This window comes from Hibiscus syriacus, unplaced genomic scaffold, assembly GCF_006381635.1.
Source record: "Hibiscus syriacus cultivar Baekdansim isolate YM2019G1 unplaced genomic scaffold, ASM638163v2 tig00110890_pilon, whole genome shotgun sequence".
NCBI classification, from domain to species: Eukaryota; Viridiplantae; Streptophyta; class Magnoliopsida; order Malvales; family Malvaceae; genus Hibiscus; species Hibiscus syriacus.
The window spans coordinates 4,703,938-4,713,526 of NW_024062900.1; positions in this window are offsets into that span (position 1 = coordinate 4,703,938).

The following is a 9,589-nucleotide window of genomic DNA, read 5'->3' on the forward strand; positions in this document are numbered from 1 at the left end:
GTTCCTTAAACTTTAGATAAACACCTTAGGGCCCTTGGGGATACCTTATGAGTGTTTCAGGAGGTTTTAGATGAGAGAAATAGAGTTTTCTTGGCATAGGTTTTAAACACTCGGATGTTCTTGGTTCATGCATCACGTACAAACAAGCAAAGTCAAAGGTAAATCCTAATGGTTTGTACAGGCCTTTACCAATTTCTTATTCTCCTTGGATCAATTTATCGATGGATTTTATAATTGGCTTACCCCGCACTAAGAAAGGATGAGATAATATTTTTGTGGTTGAGGACAGATTCTCAAAGATCGTACGCTTCATTCCTTGCCATAAAACGGACGATGCCACACACATTGATGATTTATTCTTTCGAGAAATAGCTCGCCTTCATGGCATTCCTAACACAATTATTTTTTATCGTGATAATAAGTTTATAAGCAACATTTTGAAGGTGTTATGGGGTCAGATTGGCACAAAACTTCTCTATTCCACTTCTCGTCATCTTCAAACCGATGGACAAACCGAAGTAATAAATCAGATTCTAGGATCTTTACTAAGATCGGTGGTAGGTAAAAATACTCATAATTGGGAAGAATGTTTACCTTTTGTTGAGTTTGCTTATAACTGATCCATTCACTCCATAACAGGTTATTATCCATTCAAAATAGTTTATGGTTTTAACCCATTAACTACTTTGGATCTTATTCCCTTACCTTTAGATCAGGTTGCCAGTTTAGATGGTGAAAAGGAGGCTACCCTTGCCAAAGACATTCACGCCAAAGCCAAACTCAAGATGGAGAAAACCTATGAGGTAATTGCAAATAGAGTTAACAAGGGCCGACGACATGTCACATTTGAACCAGGAGATTGGGTATGGGTTCACATGAGAAAAGAGAGGTTTCTGACACAAAGGAAATCAAAGCTAGACCAACGAGGCGATGGCCCATTCTAAGTCCTTGAACGAATCAGTGAAAATGCCTACCGCATTGATCTTCCCGGTGAGTATAATGTGAGTGCAACCTTTAATGTTTCTGACTCATCTCATTTTAATATTTTAGATTCGTGAACAAATCCTTTTAAGGAAGGGGAAGATGATACATGCCCCACATGCCCCAAAGCTAAGGATGATGAATTTACTTTATCACTTAACCCTATAACATGTTACTGAACCAAACTTCTTAAAGATAAGCTTCAAGTCGTAGTTCAAGCATTCATCCATAAGGGTCTAATAGCAACAGATTTACAACAACTTTTTGAAGGGGATCCAGTTGTTATCCAGTCAACATGTCTTCTGGAGATACAACCCTCTGTCTCTTATTTTTTCAATCTGATATCAGGAAGTCAAGATACATTCATTTTACTGAAGACAACGTATGCAAAAATTCCTATAATAGATTAATACATGATTTTGTAAATATTACGAATTTTCAAAATTTATATTGATTATTTGTAATATAATTTAAAAATAGGATGAGGCATTATCTTTTAGGATTAGATTTAGTATTTTATTAGGAATTAAGGATGAGTTAAAACATTAGTTTTAGTTATTATTATTTTATTAGGCATTAGACTCAAGACATGTTTAAGACATGTTTAGTTTGTTATTATTTTATTCATTAGTTATTTAGAACCTTTGGAACTCAACCCCTATATAATGGAGGCTTCATTGAACTTTTTAAATCAGATTTCTTTGATTAATAATACAATGAGAGTATGTTTTTGCAAGTGTTGATTGCCTTGTGCCTTCGAAGCTTATTCTCCTTGAGTTCTTTCAAGTTCTTGCGAGGGAGATTAATCTTCACACTCCAATTTGCCTTTTCATCGCAACTAGAAGAGTTGGTTAGAGCCATATTATCGTGTTTGCCTTTTCATTGCGACTAGGAGGGCTCGATAGGACAAAATTCATTGATTTTACACAAATCTATCCACGCCATAAATCCATCCACACCTAATTATTGTCACCAACTTCCCTATTCATTCCTTATTGTTCTTCATCGAGTCTAGAGCTTTCTAGGTTTGATTGTTCAACAAGAACAACATTCATTAACCCGTCACCGCTTCCCTATCACTTTATTAATGTGTTAGTAAGGCTTATTTTATTTTATTTTGTTACTAACAATGCTCAATGTCCTTCAAGAGAAAATACATGTCAACCAAACTTGCAAATGCAAGCATTAATTGGTGAAATGATGCGAATGTTTTGTGAAGAGTTTGATGCACTTTGTGAAAAGATGGATCACCATCAAGATCTACAACAAGCTCGAAACAATGATGACCCTAGGAGACAGTAACCTCTCCAAGAAGATGATATTTTAGATAATTATGATGAAGTAGAACAAGTAAAGTTACAACGATCCAGGCGTGCAAATATTGATGACAACATGAGTAACATCAAGATCAAAATTCCTCAATTTCAAGGGAAAACTGATCCCAAAGCCTATATTCAATGGGAAAGCAAGGTGATGTGATCCAATTCAGCATCATGCTTAAATTGGCTATTCTAACCTTTCAATGGAAGAAACCTTCTATCTTTATTCATCATGATGCTAATTTCATATATTATAATATAGTTATTTTCATATATATATATATATATTATCTATAGTTATTATGATAATAACTTATTCATTACTATGTGAGATATAAGTTATTATTATATACTATAGTACACATTTTTATATTATACACATTATATAAGTTCATATAATTAAATTAATTCTTTATGTTATGTGTATAGGTACATTCGACCACAACCTAGGAGCTATATTGAAGATAAATAGAGCATGCAATAACAAGGAAACTTGCATGGGAAAATTTAGGAGAGCATATGGAATAATTGGTGAGAAGTTGTCCCGAGACCCGTAAGCTCATAGCTGGATTGAGCTAAAGATTTGAGCTACAATATGACTTCAATTCAGCTGGGGAGTTGCACCATCATCATCACCACTTAGGACACTTCAAATATGTCCTAAGTCAAAATTTGTGAAATCGAACCTTTTCACGAATAGTTGCCACCTCAAGAGGTAATTTTTCATAAGGAGCTGCCATACTGTTCACCATGCTACAACTCACCTATGGCCAGTTTAAACATGAAATGTTATCTTTCAAACCATTGTGACCTTTCATAAATGATGCTGCCCATTAAGATACCCTTTCATCAAGGAGCACATTGGTGAAGAGATTGTATCCATTGGAGGCCTAAAACACCAACAAGCATAAGATGAAGCTCCATGACTATTCGGGCACACCACATGCCTTGCACATGATAGATTTGGTGCCAACATGAGGAGGCACATCATCATTCAGCCAAGGGAGATGTCTTTGGCTCCAAGATAACCGAACATGTACCATTCGACCCAGGGAGATGTCTTCCCACCTTTGCCGAAACATCAAGCCCCTTTATGAAGGGTTAGTCAAACCAACACCAAGTTTAAGGACATATCTCTTCATTCAATTGAGAGACATGTACCTAGACAAAATATTATATAACCATTCGACCAAGCCCTCTCATTTCCTATAAATTGAGAGGCTTGCCATCATTTGTACTCATCATATTCATATTATAAACAAACCTTTGTGAGTTTAATATCTCTTCAAAGTTCTTTGTGAACTTTATCGATTAATCTTAATCCTTCTACCTTGATTCCTAAATTCCTAGATTTTTATCTAGTGGGTTGAAGACACTTTCATCACCCCTCAAGCAAGTTTGTGAAGATCGGGATTGTGCTTCTTAGCATAATTTCTTCTTTGGTGTGCTTGAGATACATCACCACCATCTTCATTTCAGCATCCACACCATCAACATTATTCATCAAGACCATCAAGCATCTTACCAATTCCACAACCATCTCTTTCATTTCTTTCCATTTCATTACTTTCATTATTTAACCATTTCTTAAGTCCATTATTAATCTTATTTCTCTCTTATTTTTGTTGCAACCCAAACATATAATTCAAGGACATCAGTACTTGTCAAACCTAGATCAGGACACAATAAGGCTATCTACTCACTTCCATCAAAGCATGTAGATTCAACCTACATCAAACGGTATTCAGAGAATAGTTTTATTGACAACAAAAGTGTCATTGGCGTGCAAACAATAGAAGCAAAAAGAAAGAAGAAATTCAAAAAAGAAAAGAAAGACTCCTACAACAATCAAGGGAGTTAAAAGACAAAAAGAAGAAAAAAATCAGAAAAAAATTTCAAAAGAGAAGCAAAGCCAAGAAAAGTTCTCTAATATTGCAAGTACATCAAAGAGGCCTATCTACACTAAGAGAATATAACCTTATTGTTTTTTGAGAAAGGTTGTTTCTTGGATTGTAAGTCACCTCTTTGTTTATATTCTTTCATTTTTTTCTTGTCTTCAAGCTTTTCTTACTTTTAAATACTTTGAATCCTTTCTTCTACTTTTCCATTTCTTTTTCTTCTTTCTACCCTAACCTATTTACAGCCGACGCACACAAGAAGAGAATTAACTTGTTTTAATATCGAGTAAGTTCTTCAATTGACTTAGCAAGAGAGATCGAGAGGAAAAAGGCTAATTGAGTGAGTGAGATCAGAAGGGGAATTGCTAAAATCCAAATTATATTCCCGAGAGTAAACACAAGCATTGAGTGGAGTGATCCTATCTTTCCTCTGGAGCAAAATTTGTGAGACTTTGTGAGTGTGCTGGTAAGGTTTACTTTTGTTTTATTTGTTTACTAACCGTGTTTCAAAGTCCTAAAGGAAATACAGGTCAACCAAACTTGCAAATGAAAGCATTGATTGGAGAAATGATGAGAATGTTTCATTCAAAGTTTGATGCTCTTCACCATAAACTAGACCAAAGACGAGAAATCTCAGAACAATGATACTCCTCGGAGGTAACAACCTCTTCCAGAAGATGATGTTCTAGACAATTATGATGAAGAAGAACCATCAATGATACAAGGGCCTAGGCGTCCCAATGTTGATGATAACATGAGCAACATTAAAATCAAGATTCCTTAATTCCAAGGGAAAACTGGTCCTGAAGCCTATCTTGAATGCAAAAGAAAAGTGGAACATGTTTTTAGTTGCCAAAACTATTCCGAACTAAAGAAAGTGGGATTCGCAACCATGGAGTTTGTCGATTATTATTTGATATGGTGGGATTAACTTACTATTACCAGAAGGAGGAATGAAGAAAGACCAATCTCAACATTGCTTGAAATGAGAGGTATCATGCGTAAACATTTCATTCCTGGTCATTATCACCGGGACTTGTTTTAGAAACTACAAAACCTTAAACAAGGCAAACATAGTGTGAAGGATTACTATAAGGAGATGGAAGTGGCAATGATCTGAGTCAATATTGAGGAGGATCGTGAAGCAACCATGGCTAGATTTCTTGCCGGACTCAATCCAAAAATTGCCAATACTTTGGAGTTGTACCATTACATAGAGATCGATGAAATGGTACAAAATGGCTTTGAAAATAGAAAGGCAACTACGGAGAAGATCTATATCTCGCACTACCATACCTACACCTTCAAGATGGAGTCCAAACAACTTGAAGAAATCTATCCCTACTCCGACCAAAGAGAAGGCCGAAGCATCCAGTGCTCCACAACTCAAAAAAGATAACCGAGGAAAAGAGACCCCTGAACGATCAAGGGACATTCGGTGCTTTAATTATCTTGGGAAGGGGCATGTTTCTACATAATTTCCTAACTGAAACACCATGTTACTACTTGAAAATGGTGACATTGAATCTGACCATGAAGAAGAAGTAGCACCAAATGAAGTCGAGTAAGAAGTAGCACCAAATGAAGTCGAGGAAGAAGCAGAAATTGGATCTCCCGTAGAAGGCAGAACTCTAGTGGTTAAAAGAAGTCTGAGTACTCAAGTGGTGGATGACAATGTACAAAGGGAAAACATCTTTCATACCCAATGCCATGTGAATGAAAATGTATGTTTTATGATCATAGACGGTGGAAGTTGTACCAATGTGGCAAGTTTAATCATGGTGGAGAAATTGGGATTGAAAACATTGAAGAATCTAAATCCCTATAAACTGCAATGGCTCAATGAATGAGGAGAACTTAACGTCAATAAATAGGTGATGGTTCTTTGTTTAATTAGAAAGTACAAGCATGAGGTTATGTGCGATGTTGTTCCTATGCATGCTAGCCATTTACTCCTTGGAAGACCATGGCAATATGATAAGAGGACCATCCTTGATTGTTTTACCAATCAATATTTGTTCCACCATGGAGGGAAGAAGATTATACTTACACCTTTGACGCCTAAACAAGTCCAAATTGATCAAATTAAGATGAAACAAAGTGTTGAGGCCATGAGGAAAGGAAAATCGACGTCAAGCAATGAGGAAACTAGCCCAAAAACAAGTGCATATACATCTAAGTGCTTGTTAAAGAAATGCTTTTTTTCAAAACACAAGGTTAATGAAGATTTTTCTAACCTTGAAAATGAAGAAATTTCCTTTCACTTGTAGGATGTTCCAAGGAATACAACTTATCAATTTAGGAGGCTAAAGGATGTGACCTTTCAATAATCAATAGTTACGCCTAATGAATGGAAAAGGAAGGCGATTCTTCATCCAAAGGACGTGACCTTTGTGAGTTTAATCTCTCTTCAAAGTTCTTTGTGAACTTTATCGATTAAGTAAGTATAAATTCTTATACTTGTGGCGTCAATCCTTCCACCCTGATTCCTAAATTCCTAGATTTTTATCTAGTGGGTTGAAGACACTTTCATCACCCCTCAAACAAGTTTGTGAAGATCGGGATTGTGCTTCTTAACATAGTTTCTTATTTAGCGTGCTTGAGATACAACATCATCACTGTCTCCATTTCAACATCAACCCACCAACAACATCCATCAAGACCATAAGACATCCTTTTAATTTCGCGACCATCTCTTTCATTTCTTTCCATTTCATTACTTTCATTATTTAACCATTTCTTAAGTCCATTATTAACATTATTTCTCTCTTATTTTTGTTGCATCCCAAACTTATAATTCAAGGACATCAGTACTTGTCAATCCTAGATCGGGACACAATAAGGCTATCTACTCACTTCCATCAAAACATGTAGATTCATCCTACATCAAAAGGTGGAAATGTGTCTAGTTACCATAACTATTCAGGACTAAAGAAAACAATATTGGAGGTCATAGAATTCATAGATTATGCTTTGATATGGTGGGATCAAATTACCATAAGTAGGAAGAGGAATTGAGAAAAAAACAATCTCAAATTGGAATGAAATGAAAGGTATAATACGAAAACGTTTTATTCGTGTTCATTATCTCCGAGATTTGTTTCAAAAATTTTAGAATCTCAAACAAGGCCAACTCCTTTTATACAAGGATGATTTGGACTTTATTCCCCTATCTTTTATAGGAGTATAAGGTTTACCTTTGTGTATAGGTGCATGAGAAAAGTTGAACGATTTCATCAGATGCAAGAATATCAGTCAATATGTATTCCAATTCATGATGTGATATAGAGGTTTCTGGGCCCAAAAATTTGTAAATCATTACTCTATCTTTTATCTTTCCAAACCTTTTGAATTACCTTAATTAAATATCTGGAGCTTGAGATATGATCGATTTACTGAAGATAGTGCAGACTGTAATTTTCAATACGGAAATTTTATACAATGATGATTTGGATGAGTTTGAGCCAAGGAAGAGTCCTTTCATCTTCTACCAAGAGACAAGCAATTGATGGCCATCTTAATTCACCAATTCAAGGCCTTTAAGGTTGATGTTATCACCCATTTAAGGCCATTCATGTTCAAGCAAGGGGACATGCAATAACCATCATTCAAGGCCTTTATCATCTTTTGAATGGTGACCATATTCTACAAGGGAGCAAGCAACGAATGCTGGTTTAGTTCATTTAACCACCCAAATAAGGGATAAAATCGGCAAGGAATTTGAAGAGACAAAGTGATTTGGACATATAGGATGTCCACATTCATCCTATGATTTCATTTATTCTCTTTTCTTCCCTTTGAATTTCTTTACATCAATTCAACCGTTATCACCACTGGACTTCTTTCATTTGCAAACCACTTTAAATCCATCCACATCCTTTTTAATTTCATTTTTATTTGTTTATCTAATATTCACAACGTTAATTTTGCACTTTCAGAATTATTTCAAGCACTTGGAAGTTTCTTAATAGAATCATGATCGGGCAACAACGTATATGACTCAAAACATATAATATAGATCATATCATTTTGTATCATAGTGTAGGTTGATTCAGTAAGATTACAGTTTTATCTCTCATGGGTTAGTGAAAAAAATAAAAAAGAAAAAAAGAAAACAAAAAAAAAACAAATTTAAAGAGAGCATGATCAATTATTTTAATCTTTTTAAAAAATAATTAAAAATGTTTTGTATTTATTTCTTCATTTCTTTTATTATCTTTACGATTTCATTGCCTATTCTCATCTTTGTTCTTTCTTATAGCCAATTCTTTCTTTACTTACATCATTTTTCCAACCAAGCCCCAAATGTTTCATCCGAATTCTACAAGATGTCTTGCAAACCACGAAGGAGTTCCACAATAACTTTAAAGGAAAGCAAGAGCGGAAAAACAGAAGAGTGTACATTAAGTCTAAAAGCCATCCCACGTGAAACACGAGATGAGAGACTTTTCCATGGAGTATAATGGTGAGGTTTTGTGTTGGTGAGGTATATTTTTCATTTTTATTACTAATTATGTCTCGTCATTCAGGAGACAGTTCTCAAGTTACAGATAACGTTGAACCAAACTTACAAATGAAATCCATGACACGAGAGTTAAGGAGTTTGTTTCAAAAGCATCTCGACCAAATCTTAAAGAAATTGGAGCGAATGATCGAATGACCTTCTTTTTCACAAAGACATCCATTGAAGATCAAAACACAACTAAAAAAGAGAGACGACAATCGATCTTTTTATAGTTCGACACTCAAATGAAGCATAAGATCTTACAAGAAGGACTCCAATTTTCTAATAATAAGCAATGTCAAAAGTTCAACGCGAAGTGAGCCAATGAATTTTGCATCATTCAATCCAGAAAGTCTAGCTCATCTTCAAATGTGTTTTGATAATTTTGTCAAAGAAACACAATTACAAGAACAACTAGAAAATGAAAGTGTTTGCAAAAAAGAAAAACAAACGAGAGTTGAAAAAGACATTGAGAGCATTGAAAAGAGATTTGAGAGTGAAAATGAACACATTGAACAAGAATGTGGTATTGAAGAGATAGTTCAAAATAAGGATGAAAGTGAGAGAAAGAAAGTGAAAAATTGGAAAATTTGTTTTCTACTAACCAATACTTTCTTCTTACTCATTATCTTGATTTACAGGATATTCCAAGAGTCATACCATTACAAAATGTTGATTCATGAAGCATGTCCATTGAAGTTCCAAAAGGAGTGACACATGAAGTTTCAAATGAAGAATCGCTTGAAATTCCAAGGGATGTGTTCATTGACATTCCAAGTTTACTCCATTCATTCGAAGAACCTCATAAAGGGAAATTTCAATGAATCTTATTCTTGAGAATTTCAAGGGCCAAATTCCATTCTTGAACTTTCATGAATTTTCTATGT